This window comes from Camelus dromedarius, chromosome 19, assembly GCF_036321535.1.
Source record: "Camelus dromedarius isolate mCamDro1 chromosome 19, mCamDro1.pat, whole genome shotgun sequence".
Classification (NCBI taxonomy): Eukaryota; Metazoa; Chordata; class Mammalia; order Artiodactyla; family Camelidae; genus Camelus; species Camelus dromedarius.
This window is the reverse complement of record NC_087454.1, coordinates 2902773-2921106: the sequence shown is the minus strand read 5'-3', so window position 1 is coordinate 2921106 and position 18334 is coordinate 2902773. Positions and strand designations below refer to the sequence as shown.

General features: G+C 46.7%; 1 protein-coding gene and 1 pseudogene across 1 annotated transcript in view; both read left to right on the top strand.

Annotated features, from left to right (window-relative positions):
- LYRM4 (LYR motif containing 4) overlaps nucleotides 1-18334 on the top strand; it is a 107003-nt gene that overhangs the window by 55433 nt on the left and 33236 nt on the right. The window lies entirely within an intron of this gene.
- LOC105102949 (thiamin pyrophosphokinase 1-like) lies at nucleotides 6908-10671 on the top strand (annotated as a pseudogene).

The window sequence follows — 18334 nt, the reverse complement described above, 5'->3', positions numbered from 1 at the left end:
CCTCAGGACTCTGCAGAGACTTAGCTCCCCGCCTCCGCTTCTCTTGTCGCTTTGCCACAACACTGCACGGTCCAGGGAGAGGCTTTTCCTTTGGGGGCCGTGAAGTAGGCGTGATGGGCTGGCGGACCCAGGGCTCCTCTCTGCCACCCAAACCACCTGTTTCCCCAGCCCTGCCTGCGTGCACATTTGGTCCCCTCTGTAACCTGTCTACTCCTCTGTTAGAGTCTTGGCCACGTTTCCTGAGTGACAGCAACATGTGTTACTACTTCATGTTGCACTCAGCATTCCAGGGAAAGGTGAGGGGTGGAAGGAAGCAGTTATTGGTCTAAATTTCAGCTGAATCTGCAGTCGGTTGAAGGGTCACATGCAGCAAGCCCTGATTTACTTGTCTGGGGATGTTTGGGTTGTGTGCTGTAGGAAGGGAGAGAATTCCAGCCCAGCTTTCAGAAAACGTGCGCCCCTGAGGGCACAGGGACAAACTTTCGTGTGTATCTGATGCACGCGTCCTAACAGAATGTGCCAGAGCCTCTGTGTTCCAGGAGGGTCACGTGGGCACCATCAGCGAAAGCCGAGGAAGCAGAAGTGCAGGTGCTGAGGGCGCAGGAGACAGGCGGCCCTGGGCAGGGCGTCTGCCTGCAGCAGGAAGTCTGAGTGCAGATGATGTCTGTAGCCTCTTTGGTGCCGTTAGACCCTGGAGCGGATCGCTGACTGTCCTCATGGGAGTGTAAATGGTACTCCATGTCTACTGTGGGCTGAATGCTTGTGCCCCCCCCCAAATTCATATATGGAAACCCTAATGCCTGTATGACAATATTAGGTGGGGTCTTTGGAGGTGATTAGGATTAGATGAGGTGTGTGGGTGGAGCCCTCGTGAGTGTGATTAGTGCCCTTATAGGAGTCCCACGACAGAGTCAGGACACAGAGCGGGGTCTCACCAGAACCCCGCTCTGCTGGCCCCTGGCCTCGGGCTTCCAGCCTCCAGAACCATGAGAAACAGGTATCTTGTTGAGAAGCAGCCCCGTGGACTGAGAGTGTCTGTGGCAGTGAAGAGGCAGAGGCAGACCTGGTGCCCAGATGGGCCGTGGAGTTCACGGGCAGGACCACGTGACTGAATGTGGAATGCAGCTTGTGTTGGGAAGCCCAGTGTTGATTTTTTCCATCTCTGTCATTTCACAGGAGCTACATAAAATATCTCCTGTACATGACCTTTAAAAAAAAAAAACAACTTTTTTTCCTATTTTCAGTTTGTTTGGACTTTACTGAAAATAACGTTGGGGGTTACATTTGTTTAGGTTTTTCTTCTCATTCTGAAGCGATGAATAGTAATGTGGATAGTGAATTCATTCATTTACTTCTTCCCCTTTGGAAATCGTCAGAGAAGGGAATTAATTCATTCCAGCCATTACGGAGATAATTTGAGTCACTAATGACATGTGTACTTTCCTGTGACTGTTACACATCAGGTTTTTAAAAAAGAAAGAATTCCCGGTAGGCCAGCTTTGGATTAAAAGTTAGCATTGAAATCAGTTAAATGTAGCACATTCAGTAAAGGATGCTGGCTGTGGGAGGAAGGCCAGGCTGCAGCTCTGAGGGGGCTCCGGGCTCCCCACAAGGCCCGGCGATCTGCTCCCGGCTCGCTCACAGCGGTGCCTGTCCCGGCACCTCTGACGCCCGGCCCTGGGCCAGCACTGCTCCTTTCCTCCCTGATTCAGGTTGTCTCTAATGCTGTCCCATCGCTACATTTCTCCCAGTCCTGCATCCTCTAGGCATTGGGGAAAAGACGCTTTGCACCAGTACCCATGATTACTGCGACAGGAAGACGTGAGCCAGGCAAAGAGCAAGGTTGTGTCCTTCTTGCATTGCCCACGCTGGTGCTTTGCATCAGACTGAGGTGCAGGGAAGTAGCAGGGCTGTGAAACAGGAAGCCAAGATGGAAAAGCTAAGTATTTCCAGTCCCTTTTACAACACCATGGATTGCTGAAATACCAAATCTGTCCACATTTAAATGTCTGTTTAAGAAACATCCATAGAAATAATTTTTGTATTTTTTATGCCCCCACACACTGCAGGAAACAAAGAATTTACATTTAGAGGCTTTATTTTTTATTTTAAGAAGTCATGCTTAGGAATCACGACAGTGAGTTTTTAAAGAACCACATGAGGATTTCTACATCCAAGTGTTGCTTTTCAAATTATTCACCTTGAGGGGCCTGTTCGCGCCAATAAGCTTCCTTTTCAGAATTGCGTTCAGTTTGAGTGTCCAATGCACATACAAAAATTGAGTAATATCTTGGCCCTTCTTTATACTTGACTCTGAATCACTTTTAACTGTTTCCAAAAGGTAAATCTGCCCTCGAAGGATGAAACTTTGCTGACACAGACAACATGCAAAAGAGTGTAGAGTTATTCATTCAATAAATATTGAGCATCTCCTGTTGCCAAGTATTCTGCTAGACACTAGGGATGGAAGATGAGTAAACAGTTTCAGTCCTCACTGTTAAGCTGCTGGGAATCTTAGGGGAAGACAAACATTCTCGCAGTGAAATGCGCAGTGAACAGTGGTGGCAGTGTGGGTGCAGCCGCGGCCCAGGGTGCGGAGTGGTTCTCGGGAACGTTTTGAACAGAGACACCATCCCAGCAGGCACTGTCGTCTCCCAGAGTGAGTGTGAGGTCTAGTGTATGTCTTGAAAACTGTCTTCATTTCCCACAAATCCCTCGTCTCTCTACAAATACAGTCAACCTGGCCTGCTTGCAGTACCAGGAAAAGACACCGCTGTGGTGTGACCGCCTGTCCCTCAGCCCCACAGACTAGTCAAGATAAATTACAGCATCTTTGGCTCCCGTTGGATTTTGTATTTTTGTTAGTCGTTGAAATAACCATAGTGCCGTAAGGACATATTTGACAGCCATGGCTAAAATGATTGAAGAAAAGGCTTAAATAAAATATTCCTCGAGTCAGAAGAGCAGGACAGGGACAGCAGGTCGTAGCACGACAGTGTGGGAGCTGGATCCGGAGGGCAGTCAGACGGGCCTCCTCCGCTCGGATGGCGACTGTGTTGGCACCAGAGAGCTCGGGTCTCCCTGCATCACGCTCTTAAAGCGGCAGGCGGTGCTTGAAAAGAAATCACCCTGGAGAAGAAGGCAAGAGGTTTTTGGAGGTGATTTAGTTCCAAGTAAAGACATGCTTTACTAGGAAAACTTATCCCTGAGCTCCTTAAGAATACATCACCTGTGCCATATAAGGGAAGCCATCAGAGAGTGTATTAACCCGCAGAGAAATGTAAAGCTAAAATTTGCTTAAATCATCTGTGATTTTTTTTTTCTGCTCAAAGGAACATTTCCGGGCCCTTTTCGCTCCCTCCCCTTTGGAGACGGCCCACACTCTGTCTGTGGAGTGTGTACCTACTTCTACCTTAACCTGATCACCCAACTCCCACAGCGCTTTCCTTGCCTTTCTCTTGCCTTACACCTATGCAGTATGTATCTCTCTAAATAAATCTACCTTTACATACATACATACATACATACAATGAAATAAAATGAAATGAAATGAAATAAACATTTCTTTAGTGGTCACACCTGTCCAGAGCCCAGCTCTCTTAAACACACAAAGAAATGGAGATCTTGGGGGTCCTCCTTCAGTTACTGAATTAGCACTTGTCCACGTCTCTCCTTCCTCTTGCCGTTCACGAGTGTGACACACATTCACAGCATTTACACAGCAGGGGGTGTTTAAGATATTTTCAAAGAGCCAGCAACCCTACACAAAATGAGCGCTGCCAAGATGAGCCGCTTGCAGCGGTGAAGAGGCACGTTCCTGTGCGCGGCGCTGCTTGTGTGTGACCACGTGCTGGGGGGTTAGACGTTGTCCTGACTCCGCGCCGCCGTGGGTAAAATCGTATTCTCCCACTCCGAGCAATCTGAGGTCCATATTCACCAAAACCTTGAACCCCTGTGAAACAGGTAATCAGCTGTCACCATCCTCGTTTTCAAGATGAAGATGGAAAACGCGTTTCCAAAGGAAGATCGTCAGATCAGAACATCAGCAAACTTCTGGTGCTTTAGCCCACAGGCACAGAACAGCCAAGAAGGATTCCTCAGCCGCACCGCTTGGAGTGGAGGCTGTGAAAACTGCCCAGGTCACCTCCTTCCGTCGGTTCCTGAGGAGGAGAGGAGCAGACTGCAGACTGCTGAGTATTCAATTTGAAAATCTTGGAGAAGGCTTAGAACCCAGCAGGGGCTAGCAGACAGGAGCATTTGTCACACGGAAGAAGCCATTTCAGAGATTTTCTTAGTATCCACAGGCCCCGTTCCGGCCGTCTGCTCCTACCACCAGAACGTCACAGTGCAGGACAACCACCCTTGTGATTATGCGCCTGCACCCTGTGCACCAGGACTCCTGGTGGTGTGCCCTGGAAGTGGCTTGTGTGAGCCGTGGTGTCAGTCTAGACTGGGAAGACAGCTGCGGGGGTTGACACCATTGGCTGGAGTTAGAGTCACCCAGAGGCTTCCTCCCAGCAGGTCTGGTGCCTGGGCAGGGACAAGCCACGACCGTTGGACAGAATGTCTGCATGTGGCCTCTTCACATGGCCAGGGCTCCCCGATACCGTCACAGACTCATCTTCACAGGCTGCTCTCAGAGCTGCAGGGGACGCTCCCAGAGCACGGGACACAGCAGCGTGGCCTCTCAGGACCTCACCTTGAAAGTCACGTGGCATCGCTGCCACCAGATTCCATTGGTCAGAGGAGTCACAAGTTCAGATTCGAGGGGTGGGATCCCAGAACCCCCCCGGTTCTCAGTGGAGGGTGGCACAGAATTGGTGATCGTATTCTAAAACAGCCACAGGCCGCTTCACCTTAGTATTGCAACAGCCGTTTGTCCTGGAATTTTCAGAAGAATCCTATTACAATTCTCTTACTGTACTCTAATTATGTTCTCTCACTGTGTTCCCTGCCATCCAGTTCAAGAAGCAAGGCCCCCGGGGCTCCACCTACATCTCATTTCCTCTCAGATCACCAGGTCAGGCAGGAGGGAGAGGGAGACCAGGCGAATGTGAACACTCAGGTGGCCGTGGCTTGACTGAAAGCTTGTGCATCTAAGGCACAGCGCTTATTTCCCACTGAAGGTGGGAATAAAGTCTGTGTTTTCAGATCTTCCCATTTTAATGTGAAAGTGGATTTTCAAGCGTTGGCCTGCGTTGTTTTATTAAGCACTTGTTGTGAGCCAGCCAAACACACTTGCTGGCTGCACCTCGTTTTCGACCTCTGGATCCTCCTGGGGTCTGGGCTTATGCTGCCGTCTGTGCGCTGGCTCCGAACCCCTCTCGTAAAGGCCCAAAACTCATTGAACAAGGCAACATTTAAGACTGCACATTCACAGTTACACACAGAAGTCTCCACACTGGGATCTGGAATGCCCCTCCTTCAAATACTGCATACTTTAAATAATAGTTGCAAAAACTCTAGCTGAGAATCGAGGTTCTTCTCAGTAAGTGGAAGGCATCCTTCCTCCCTCTACAGTCAGCAGGAAGTGGTAGCATCTTAGTGCGTTAATTATGTGGGTGATGGATAAAAAGCCCACTGGCCAAGAAGCAGACCTTTAATGATTAGCCAGATGAAACTGAAGAAGGATTGGCTTATATTTTATATTCTCAACTCCTCTCAGTGTTTATTAAAATTTAAACTTGTCCTAAGCATATGTCTGTTTGAAATAGAGGGAGGAAAAATATATATGTACCTCAATTTAGTATTTGGGACTTAAAATTACCAATTATAACTATAAAGACAAAAAAAGTATAGGAAAACAGAAAGACCAGGAAAAGACTTAAGGAATCTAAGCTTTGTTTTTCTTCCCGCCCTCCTCGAATTAATCACTGAGTTTATAAATGACTCCCTCCCACTGAGAAGAAATGTCCTCGTGACCCCAGATGGGATGGAGCGCACTGAATAAGCTTCATTTTCTTTGTTGTAGCTTAGGTCTTGGTGCAGACTTCCCAGCGCGGTGTCCGTCCCTCGAGTTCTATTCATTATCGCCTCTGGGGGAGCCAGGAGTGGGGAGGGACGGATATCCACCTCGTTTTAACCACAGTTGATTGCAGAGGTGACACTGGCCTTAGCACCACGGCTTATGCCTCAGACAGAGTGAGATTAGTTGTTTTTCTCTGGGTGGTGAAATTCTAATGATTTTTTCAATGCTCTGTAGAGCTTTTGTTGTTCGTTTCATGGATCAACGTAAAAACGCATTGTGAGGTCTAAACGCATTGTGAGGTCTAAACGCAGGCCACTGCTTTTGGGAGATTTTATTCCTCCTTTACCCTATCTTTTATTAAAGAAAAAAAAGAGAAATCAGGAAAATTTCTAGAGAATCTGCGGTGGAAAACATCAAGTCTGACAATAGAGAGCGGCAGAGGAGGCCCTTCCTGCAGGTTGCGTCTGAGTCACAGGGCCCTGGACGGGGCCACCAGAGCCTTCCTCCTTGACCCCCCTGACCCCGACCTCGGAGTAGAGCCTTCAGTCTACAGCTGCTTGTATCCCCTCCCGGGACTCCTTACCTCACAGCAGCTGGCCTGCCAGGAACCTGCCAGCCCCCCTAGGACAACTCCGTGTGGAACGCACTCTGGAAGCAGGTCACTGTGCCTTAAAAGCTGTTTCCTTGCTTAAAGATACAACTCTCCCAAATGAACTTCTCTTTTGTGTACGTGTTTCAACATGAGCCCTCCACTCAGAAAAATTGGCCATAGAGGGTGACTAGACCATAACAGGCACTCAGTAAAGAGTAATTTATAAATGAAAAACGCTTAAAATATGACATGACACATTATTGAAGGGAAGGACAGCAGTTTTAAACATCACATGTAACTCTGTGAAGTGCAGCTACTCCTTGTTCTGTGACTGGTTCAGACGCACGATGCTTCAGCCGTACACATCTCAGGTACCTTCCTGAACGTGCTGCTGCCAGGTTAGAGCCTTGGGTCAGTGCAGGGAGGGTCTTGCAGACAGAAGGTTCCAGTTCCTTGAGCAGCGCGTGGAGTGTGTGACAGTGTTGATATGTCTAATTGCTGTGTCGGTATTAAAAACGTGTGATGGCACATAGCACGAGAAATTTCATTACATCTCTGGCAAATTCATGTTGAAAGAAAGAACAGATGGTTGAAAACAGCCATAAAATATTCTCTGACATGTCTGCAAAAATCATTAGACGGTAGTTAAAGAGATGTTATTAATGGATCAGATTCACTTGGGGAGTCATGTTTCTGTAATGCACATTAAAGCAATGATGCTTCTGGTATTTTTAATGTCATCAGGGCCAGAGACAAACATGTCTTCCTATGTAATTAGAAAACAGATTTATCGGCAGTAAAGGAGCTGCTGTGCAGCTCGGCTCCACGTCCTCGGGGAGGTGATTGTTTCGTCCGCTCACACCAAGGAGCGGAACGTCCCAGGGCTGGCCCTGAAGGGCACTGAGACGCACCAGATTGTTTCAGTGGTATATTCTGCGGAGACAGGGAACAGGTTGAATTTTTATTTCTGAAAATGATCAAAAGCCCATTTTGAAAGCCAGAGATAACTAACCAATGTGTGAACTATGAATGGATAATTTGAACCTCCCAATGCTTAAACATGTCCTTTAAGATGAACACAAACGTCAGCATTTGACCTTGTGAGCGTGAGAATGATTTTGGGGTCTGTGTCATGTCTGAGTCACATACAGCATATCTGTAAGGCGGCGGGGAGCCCTTTAGGCCAGGTACAGCCATGGTGCAGTCCCCACTCTGCAGAGCGGAACCTGCAACCCTGCAGGTCCAGGGTGTCAGCGTCACAAGATGATCAGTGTCTGCGGGATGACGCTCCCCTTAGGGCGTCTCCCATTGCAGAACAGGATGGGGCAGAGGAACAAGTCCAGCAGCGAAGTCAAAGGAACGGAGGTGTTCATGGAGCTGGAATCATTGTTCCTGAGAGTCGTGGGCCTCCTCTCGCTCAGAGTGTCTGCAGACGCTCCCCCCTTGGCCTCCCTTTGCCCGGGCTTCCTGCCGTCCGCCATCCTCCAGACCCCGCTCTTCGGCGCGGGAGCAGCCCAAGCTCCAGCGTGCTCTCCCGGCGCAAGGGAGGGCCTGGGTTTGCAGCACACATTCTCACTTGTCTCCTTTTATCTCAGCTGCCAGCCTACGGCTTCCAGGTAGGCCTGTAACCACGTAGTTGGTGGGTCTCCAGAGCCCCTCTGGGGAGTGGGCAAGGGCTCCTTCATGCAGCTGAGCTCACGGTGTGTGGACCAGGAGTGCTTTTTCTGCAGCACGCAACAAAGGCACACAGCGGTGCTGACACATCCCTGCACGGGTGGGTGGGCCTCGCAGGTAGACTTGTGGACTCTGTTCCAGTGGAGTGGTGATTTATGTGTCCTGGACTAGAAGCGGGGCACTTCTGAGTAGGTTTCCCCCCATTCATAACTCTTATCCCTTTAATCTAAAAATTATTATTATTAAATAATGTAAACATGCTGTATAAATTGGCCACGTTTGATAAAAGCACAGGGGATGGGGCAGGGGAGAAGCAGCATTTGAGTGTTTTGCTGGACAAGGAGAGAGGGTAGGAGCTAGAGAAGGGTGTGATGTTGATGAATAATTAGGGGTTTTGTTGGCATTGGGAGGGTTGGTTCATGGGAAGTATTCCTTTTATTATTACATGGGTAATCCTGCTCGGCTTGAGTCAAGACCACAATCAAAACACCTCAGTGGCCTTGGAGCTGCTTTTCCCACTGTGCCGAGGCTGGACAACTGGTCTGTAGCCCCACTCATTGCAGAATACAGGCTCCCACCCTCCCACCTGGGGAGCCTGGCCAGGGTGCAGGGGAAACTGCACAGCCCGTCTGACAAGTACCACTTTCACGGCGGCCTGGAAACAGGGCGCAGCCCACAGCGCGCCCTGTCCACAGCGCAAGACCTGTGGCCTCCGCTGAACTGCCAGACAGAGAACTCAGGGTGATTCTCTTAAATCAAGTTAGTAAACTACAGGAACACATAGACAACTAAACACAATTGGGAAAACAATATATAAACAAAAGGAAAATTTTCATAAAGAAACAAAACATCTAAAACACACACAAACAGAAATCCTAGAGCTGAAAAATATCATAACTGAAGAATTTAACAGAGCACTTCAGAACCAGACTTGATCATGCAGAATCAATGACCTGGAGGATAAGGTAACAGAAATTATCCAGCCAGAGGAGTAAAAAGTAAAAAGATCAGAAAAGAGTAAAGAAAGCCTACAGGACTTATGCGACATGGTGAAAAGAAACAATATTCACATTATGAGAATTCTAGGAAGAGAAGAGAAAAAGAAAAGGACAGAAAGTATGTTTAAAGCAATCATAGCTAAAAACTTCTCAAACCTGGGGGCGGAAACAGACATCCAGATCCAGGCAGACCAAAGGACCCCAAGTAAGTCTCACCCAAGTGGGGCTACTCGGAGACATGTTACCATTAAATTGTCAGAAAGCAAAGACAGAAAGAACTTTAAGGCAGGAAGAGGACAAAAGAGAAGTTATATACATGGGGACCCCCACAACTGTCGGTGGATTTCTCAACAGAAACTTAAGGCTAGAGGAGAATGGGTGACATACTCAAAATATTGAAAGAAAAAAAAAAGGATCAACTGAGAATACTTTACCCAGTGAAGCTGTCCTCCAGAAATGGAGGGTTAGAGACCTTCCCAAACAAAGAAATCTAAGGGGATTCATCATCACTAGACCTGCCTCACAAGAAATACTGAAGGGAGTTCTTTGGAAATAAATGGACACTAGTCAACATCATAAAAACATAAGCAGGCAGTGTAAAACTCACTGGTCGTGTTAAATACATAGTCAAGGTTAGACCCTGTTAGGTCCATTGCCCTTGCTCCCCCAGCCTGTGCTTCACTGGCTGGTGGCTCCGCCCTTCAGTGTAGACCAGTAGGCCCACCTGGAGTGGGCCTTGATGCCGCTGGAACCTCTGCTTCGCACTGGGAATCTGCAGTACCACCTTGTGATTCTGAGTCAGCCTCTGGACAAATGTCTTCATCTGTGGAGTAAAGCTCTTTAAGAGCCTGTGCTGACAGAGGTACCAACTGCTTATATGATGTCGCTGAGGAGAGACGGAAAGCTTTTTCCTTGAACTCGTAATTGGAGGCTTTGATTCTGTTAGGCCTGAAGGTAGAGAGTACTGCACTGTAAAGGAATGCGAGCTTATTTCAGCTGCAGATCAAGACGTACTGACTTTAGCAGGTTCCCTGACGTGCTCCCAAAGAAGACAGAAGACCTACAGGCAGCTGTGATTGTGGCAGGGGAGGACTTGCTGGGCGTTAGAGCAGATTGTGGCATCTGCGAGCACTTTGTCCCAAACAACTCACATCATTCCTTTGCCGGTTATTATAATCCAGCAGGAATCTCTCGTCTACCTGCTCCAACCAGGAAAGCACAAATTTCATGTAGACACTGGAAGGGAAGGTGATTGGTGTGGCGGTATTTCTGTTGGACAGCCTTGCAATCAGGATACAGCCGGCCTAAAGTGGAACCTTACAAATCAGGTTTTGGAACACGGGTCAGTACTTCCAATACCTGCGGTGGATCTGGCGGTGTGACTGTAAACAGACTGTTGTCTCATCAGAACTGGCCCATCAGCCAGCAGTCGCAGCTGGGCCTCTGCCTCGTTAGCCATGACTTACTGCTCAGTAAGAACGGTTCGCCTTAGTTTACAGAATTCTAAACCTCTCCATGGAAAACCCACTGGTTTTAAAAATGTTAATGTTTAGGAAATCCAGGTAACATTATAAATGACAGATCTCAGTTTTACAGTGGGGGTGGGGGGAAATGGGGAATCATTATTTTTAAGAAAGTAAATAAGCTCCATTGTGTTCAGTTGGCAAGCTAATGTGAAATATTCAGCACGGATTATTCTTATGGTATTAATCTTTCCATTTATCTGAGAAAATTGTTTTTAATTTTGAAGCTGAGGAAGCTGTTGAAGCTCCTTGGTGACCAGCACATTAACCTTCTTCTGCCCATTTTTAAATGCTTAACACCAAAGCCTACTTCTAAGTGTCTATTAATAGTAGATTTCTCTATATAATATGGGAAAAAAGTTCCTTCCAGATTGACTTGTTAGAACCGTACCATTTCACTCTGGCCTTATGCTATCTTTGGTATAATCTCTTAAAAATAAATCAAGAGTCATTGACCTAATAAATTTGAAAACAGGTAGTTGTGTAAGCTGTAGATGAAAAGAGAAGTGACATGAAAAATAAATGACAATTCATGAAGCCCTGCTGACATACTCACCCCAGACTCAACTCCTGAAGTGAGCATGCCAGGCTTCAGTCGGGTGGCGGATCAAAATTGCCCTCATCATAGTTACAACCTGGACCTTCGTTGCAGATGGAAGAGGCTGGACCAGCAGTGCCTGAGGTTGGCCCTCACACTCAGATCCTAGACACTGACACTTGGCAGCTAGCAGGCAGGCGACACACAAGGTTACTTGACTCGGCAGCTTAAACCCCGTAGGGCACTGCAGTGTAGTCACATTCCTTTTATGATGAAGCCTTCTTCTGTGTTCTCAGCCTTTTCTTTCTGTTTACCAAGCCAAATGTTGCCATGCAAATGACGACGTCAGGAGAGCCTGCCCGACGCTCGCTCTGTGCACAGATCCCCAGGTCGCTGCAGGGGAAGGACCCGTAGCTTTCTTCTTTCTGTCGCTGCAGCAGAGTGAGCGTAGTGTTCTAAGTGAAGAATGAAAGTGCAGTCAGCGTAACTTCCATTCAGCTGTGAACAGTTAATCATTAGAGATAAATTTTAATTACTCATGTAAATATATGTGAGATTGAATCCAGATGTCAAATAAATACAGTTATCAAAAAAAAAAAAAACAAAACAACCTCCCAACGAAGAAAAGCTCAGGACAGATGGCTTTTCTGGTGAATTTTACCAAACATTTAAAGAAGAATTAACACCAGTCCTTCTCAAACTCTTCCCCAAAATTGAAGAAGACAGAACACTTGCAAACTCATTTTATAAGACCAGTATCACCCTGATACTGAAGCCAGATGAGGATATTATAAAAAGGGAAAAGAAAACTACAGACCCATATCCCTGACGAATATAAAGGCAGGAATTCTCAGTAGAACACTAGCACACTGAATTCAGCAGCACGTTAAAGGCTCCTTCACCACGGTCAAGCGGTTTATACCTGAGATGCAAGGATGGCTTCACGTACGGAAGTCAGTCAATGTGGTACATGACATTAATAGAATGAAAGACAAAATCATATGATCATTTCAAAAGATGCAGAAAAAGCACTTGACAAAATTCTGCATCTGTTCATGATAAAATTTTAACAAATTAGGTGTAGAATGAACATACTTCAACATAATAAAAGCCATATATGGTAAGCTCACAGCTAACATCAATCATACTCAGTGGTGAAAGTTTGAAAGTTTCTCCTCTACGATCAGGAGCAAGACAAGGATGGCCACTCTCAGCACTTCTATTCAACAAAGTGGTGGAAGTCTTTGCCACTGCAATCAGACAAGAAAAAAACAAAAGGCATCACAATTGGAAAGGAAGAAATAAAATCTCCAGATTTTATATATGGAACATCCTGTGGACTCCACCAAAGAGCTGTTAGATCTGATCAGTGAATTCAGCAAAGTTGCAGGATGCAAAATCAACATGTAAAACTCAGTAAGTAGCATTTCTAAACACCAACAACAAGTTATCTGAAAAAAATTACAATGATCCCATTTGTAATAGCATCAAAAAAATTATAAAATACTTAGGAATAAAATTAACCAAGGAGGTGAAAGATCTCTACTCTGAAAACTACAAGACACATAAAAGAAATCAAAGAAGACAGAAATAAGTAGAAAGATATCTCATGTTCATGGACTAGAAGAATTAACATTGTTGTAAGTGTCAGTACTACCGAAAGCCATCTGTAGAGTCAGTGTGATCCCTATCAAGATTCCAGTGGCATTTTTCACAAAAGTAGGAAAACCAATGCTACTCAAAAATTAAAATTAACAATCTTCAAAAAATTAAAAATAGAACTACCATATGATCCAGCAGTTTCACTTCCGGGAATATATCCAAAGGAAACAGAAACACTAACTCGGAAAGAGAGCTGCACCCCCATGTTCATAGCACCATCATTTACAACAGCCAAGACCCGGAAACAGCCTAAGTGTCCGTTGACACTTGACTGGGTAAAGAAAATGTGGGGTGGATGAATACATAATTTAGCCATAAAAAATGAGGGAGTAATGCCATCTGCAACAACATGGATGGACCCGCTGGGCATTACACTAAGTGAAGTAAGTCAGGCAGAGAGAGAGAAATTCTACATGATCTCTCCCACTTACATGCAGAATCTGCTGCTTTATAAGACAAACTCGTAGATAGATAAATCAGATTTGCAGTTTCCAGAAGTGGGGGAGGGAGAATTGGAGGAAAGTGGACAAAAGGTACACACTTCCAGCGCCGAGATAAGCGGGAACGAGGGCTGTAACGTACAGCATGGCAGCTACAGCTAACCCTGCCTTAGGACACTTAGGACAGTTGTTAAGGGAGTAGAGCCTAAGAGTTCTCACCACAGGGAAAAACAAATTCTTTAAAAAAAAAAATGTTAATGTCATCCAAAGACACCCTCACAGAGACGCCCAGAATACTATCTGACCAGATATACGGACATCCTGTTGCACAATCAAATAGACACGTAAAATTAACCGTCACACGCAACATTCCTCCTCCTTAATTGGTCCCCAAGCCCTGCTTGGTTTTCCCACCTGGTGTCCGTACCTCTCCCCTTCTTCCCACCTGCAGCTCCGCCTGCCGAGTGCAGAGTCTGGTCTGCACGCAGGGCTGTCTCGGTGAGCTCCCAGCTGGTGCCCTTGCCGCTACCAGGTAGTTCTCCCACCAGGACCCGTCCTACTACTTTCTCCAGTGAATCCCAGGTTCTGAGAGGACCACGCCAGCTGCTTTACCACTTTTATTAATCAAAACATCTGTTGTTGATTATAAAGTAGCATTTATTGTTTGCCGTATACCAGCTAATATTCTGGCCTGTATATAATTTACCTTACTTACATCGTTTTTTAATTAACATAAATAACTGTGTTTATAGAAATTACCTTTCTATAAGGCAGATACTGTTCCATTCCCACTGTGATGGGGAAACCAGCCCAGGGCTACAGTATTGCACAGCAGGGGCTGGGTGCCAGTCCGGGAACTGCGAGCGCAGAGCCCCTGGCCGCCGCCCGCAGCTGCACGCCTCCAGTTCCGGGAGCGCTGTGAGACCCGGTGTGTGTCAGCGCCACGGCTGGTGGGACTCCGGCTGAAAGCGAAGGGGTCGGTGGTTCGACTCTGCTGTTCCGCCTTGTTGTGGGTCCGTGTGCTATTTCAACATCAGGCTTTCCAGAGGAGCAAATGGAAACTCTTGGTTTCACATGAAGAGGATATGATGTTGGCTTTTACCTGGAAAAAAAGTTTAATACCGAGAAAATGTGATAAGATAGCATAGTGAAGACGCCCGCGCCTTCCCCGGGGTTGACCACTTGTCACAGCGCGGTGCTCGTTCCCACTCTTGCACGCCCCCCCCCCCCCCGTGACTGTTACTGTCGCTCTCTGTGTATTTTTTCCTAAACCATTTGAAAGTATGCGGCACACACAGTGACGCTTTGCCCCTACATTTTTCAGAATTTGTCTCCTAAGACTGAGCACATTCTCCTCCGTATGCTCGGTGCCACCATCGCATCCAAGCCATTTATCAGAGATGCAGTGATGTCACCCATTGGCGTGAATACAGCCCCACACAGGTTTCTCCGTGCTCCCTCCTCGTGCTCCTTCCTCCCCTCCCATCCAGGATCCAGTCCAGGCTCCACCTCCTGTCCACCCAGTTTCTTTGTCTCCTTCAATCTGGACCCTATCACCCCTTGCCCTCTCCCCAGTCTTTTTTTTTTTTTTTTCTTTTTTGGCTTCTGTGACATTTCCATTTTGAAGAAGCCAACCCAGTTGTCTTGGATCATGTCCTGCAATCTGGACTTGTCTCCCTGTCCTCTTGCTTGGGTTCAAGGGAGTCGTTTCTCGCAAGAGGACCACTGAGCTATGCTGTGTGCTTTCACATCCACCTTGGGAGGCACACGCTGTGGGCTTGTCCTGCTGCTGGGGGGCTCGGTCTGATCGCCAGCTGAGATGTGCCCTTCTCCTTGTAATTAGGAAGGGGTGTTTGGGGCCCAGGGGGTGGTTTCCTGTTCCATAGCAACTTTTCGTCTGGGCTTTAGCCTTCCCAGGTGGGACCCTGCCTGATCTGAGTATCGCGTGAGTGGTTGCCCAGGTGATTTTCCGACTGGCTGGCGTCCTACAAAGACGCACTTTCTCTTTCCCCCTCCTTCCCTCTTCTCCCCTACTCTTCTGGGTGTCCCTGTAGTTTTATCCTTTTTTATTCTAACCATTGTAATCTATTGCCATCACTGCTCCTGTGGATGCTCACATTGTCCCACACTTGCCATCGAGAGCCCTTTCCACCCAGGTCCTCGTCCCTCCAATGGGACCCTGTTAGTCTCTGAGAGCTGCCTTGCTCTCTGACACAAGGAGGTTCTTTCTTCGTTTCTTCCCAATACTATGACACAATTATCTATTATCTTCTCTCCGCAGGTCTGTTTTATCAGGAGAGCCAACTACTGTTAAAAAGCAAAGAAAAAAATGTATGCCCCATTCATAGCTAAAAATAAAATGCGATGTATTTCTCCAGAAATGGATTCTGGATCAAAGCCCAGCTGCTAATAACCCAGATACACAGGCACTTCCTCTCAGGGAAGAGAAGGCCATTAAGAAGTATCTGACTCGGCATCATTTGTGTGTCCAAAGCCCTTTCTAAGGCAGCAGAGAAGGGCGGGTGAGTTGTCCTTAGAACTCAGGCGTGGAACACCCACCCGCAGCGGCCTCGCGGGGTCCGCTGTGTGCCAGCACCACGCTAGCGCTCCTGTCCACGTCAAAGGAGGTGAGACTGGTTGAGAGAGAGAAACAAGCCAGCACCCGACAGTGTACGTATCAACGTCACAGGAATGAACAGGGGAAAGGCAGCGAGGGGCAGAATCTAGGGGAGTCTGTCCGAAGGAGTGCAGAGTGAGGGGCCCCTGAGGGGATGGCTGTTTCTGTTACTGCGGCCGGGCGGGGTGCAGGTGCTTCTGACCCGAGGAGCTGCTAAGTGATTCCCTGTGGGGAGGGGCCGGGAGGGCGAGGGAGGAGGAAATGAGACCCTTCGTTTTATGCCCGTCTGTGCTCATATCACCCTTACGATAGAAAGACAAACTTAAGGGTTTTCATATTAGAAATGTTTGAATTGATGGGAAGGCGGGGGCTCCAGCAGCTGAATAAGACTCCCCAAGCCCCGGCACGGGTAGTGAGTAGAGTCTGAGTCGGTCTTCCAGACGATGGTGGACTCCTGGAAGGCCGTGAGAGGGGACATGCTTTAAGAGGATGAACGCAATGGAAAATAATTTGCGCACACACCAAAGGCTTCCTTGCCTTTATTCAAGAAAGAGTCACTATATGGTTTTTTTAAATCAATCTTCATTATTTCTACTTTTTTAAAAATGCATTTGGATTTATATTTTTTAAAGTGGAATCATTGTGATCTCTTTTGAATAAGTCACATGTCCCTGCATGTTTATGGACTCTGAACAATTTGTTTTGATCAACCATTTCTGAAATTACATTCCTCAAACCGTGGCTTCTCTGGCTTTACCACCACCATTTTTTTAAATTAACACAAAGGTTTAAATGCCAACGATCATATGTCTTCTTATGGCACCTTCTTGAAATAACCACTTCCCCGGGGTAAATGGTGCCTCTTGGTAAATTCCAGTGGGGTAGCATCTGGGGACAGGATGCCGCAGTGGAGTGAAGTTTGGGGGTTAATCGGTTTTGTGCTTACACACTGGGCTGCTTTCAGCGATCGAGTCCACTCATTCCTCAGACTGCACTGTGGTCTTTTATGCACAAGTAAGACCAGAGAGGGGCCTGTGTGTAGGAGGCTCTGCAAATGCATGACCCCTGCCCTCCTCCCCAACAGTGTCCAGCTACAGGCATTTTTGACTTGGTTTGGTTTGGATGGGTTTGGGGGGTTTTGTGGGTTTCTGCTTTTTGTTGTTGTTTTTGCCTCCCTTGCATATAACACATTATATCCGAGAAACGTTATCACACTCTCAAAATAAATCTGACTTCTGTTCACTCAAATGCAAATGGTCCCAGTTTTCAATAATTCATTCATCCAAGTGAGGTTTTAAAATGAATATTCTATTTCCCCTCATTTTAAGCCACTTATTTGTCAGTTTCCTCCTGTGTCCTAAAATAAGCTGTGAAACTCAGCCAGCACTTGCTTTACCTGTGCTTCAGATGTGGTGCTGGCGGGGGCCCCACCAGGGGTTATTTCTGGGTAAAAGAACTTGGCTTTCTCCCTGCTTCTGTCTGGCAGACACCCTGGAACAGAGAAGGCAAATAGAAAATGGCTTAGGAATAGCATTCTCTGCCCCGCTACCTACCCCGCCCCAAAATCAACAGAGGCAATAGAACGCCTTGGGGAAAAATGAGGGATAACCGCATGATAAGTTCAGCTTAAAAACTGGGCCAGAAAATCACGACACGGCTTTTTTTAAAAACTGTGACTTATGTTCACGTGTGACCGACCGTTGTGCTGTACACCAGAAATTAACACAACATTGTAAACTGACTAGACTTCAATTAAAATATATATATATATATTAGAAAAAGAAAAAAAAAAAACTGTGACCTGTCTCAGCCCCATGCTGCTTAGATCACAGTTTGATTAGACTGAGGAACTTCTGTGCTTGTAAATGAAATCTTGAAATATTTAATGTGGCTTAAAAGTTTTCTCCACAGACAGTTTTCAGCACTATCACAGACCTCTGCGTGGCGACGGTGGTTGTGGTGTATCCCCTTAAAATTCTGTTTTTTATCGTGTGACCAAAGGTGGACAAAATGCTCCTCGGTGGCTTTTTCACAGCACTTGACTGAGACTCTAGCGTGTGGGAATTCACTTCCACTACGAGGAATGTTGTTATTTTTCCTGAAACTTGAATTGTAATTGTACTATAATTTTATAATTAAAAAAACTAAAATTATCCCTCTAGCCTTTCAGCTTCCTCCTGTTGTTAGGCAATCTCAGCCTTTCCCATAATTCTCAGTTTCATTTTAAATTTCCCTTTAGTGGGTTGTCGAAATGTGAGCCTCAATCACAGTAGCGTATTTTCTGGATAGAACAGACTGGAAGGAAACAAGCTAGCATTTGTT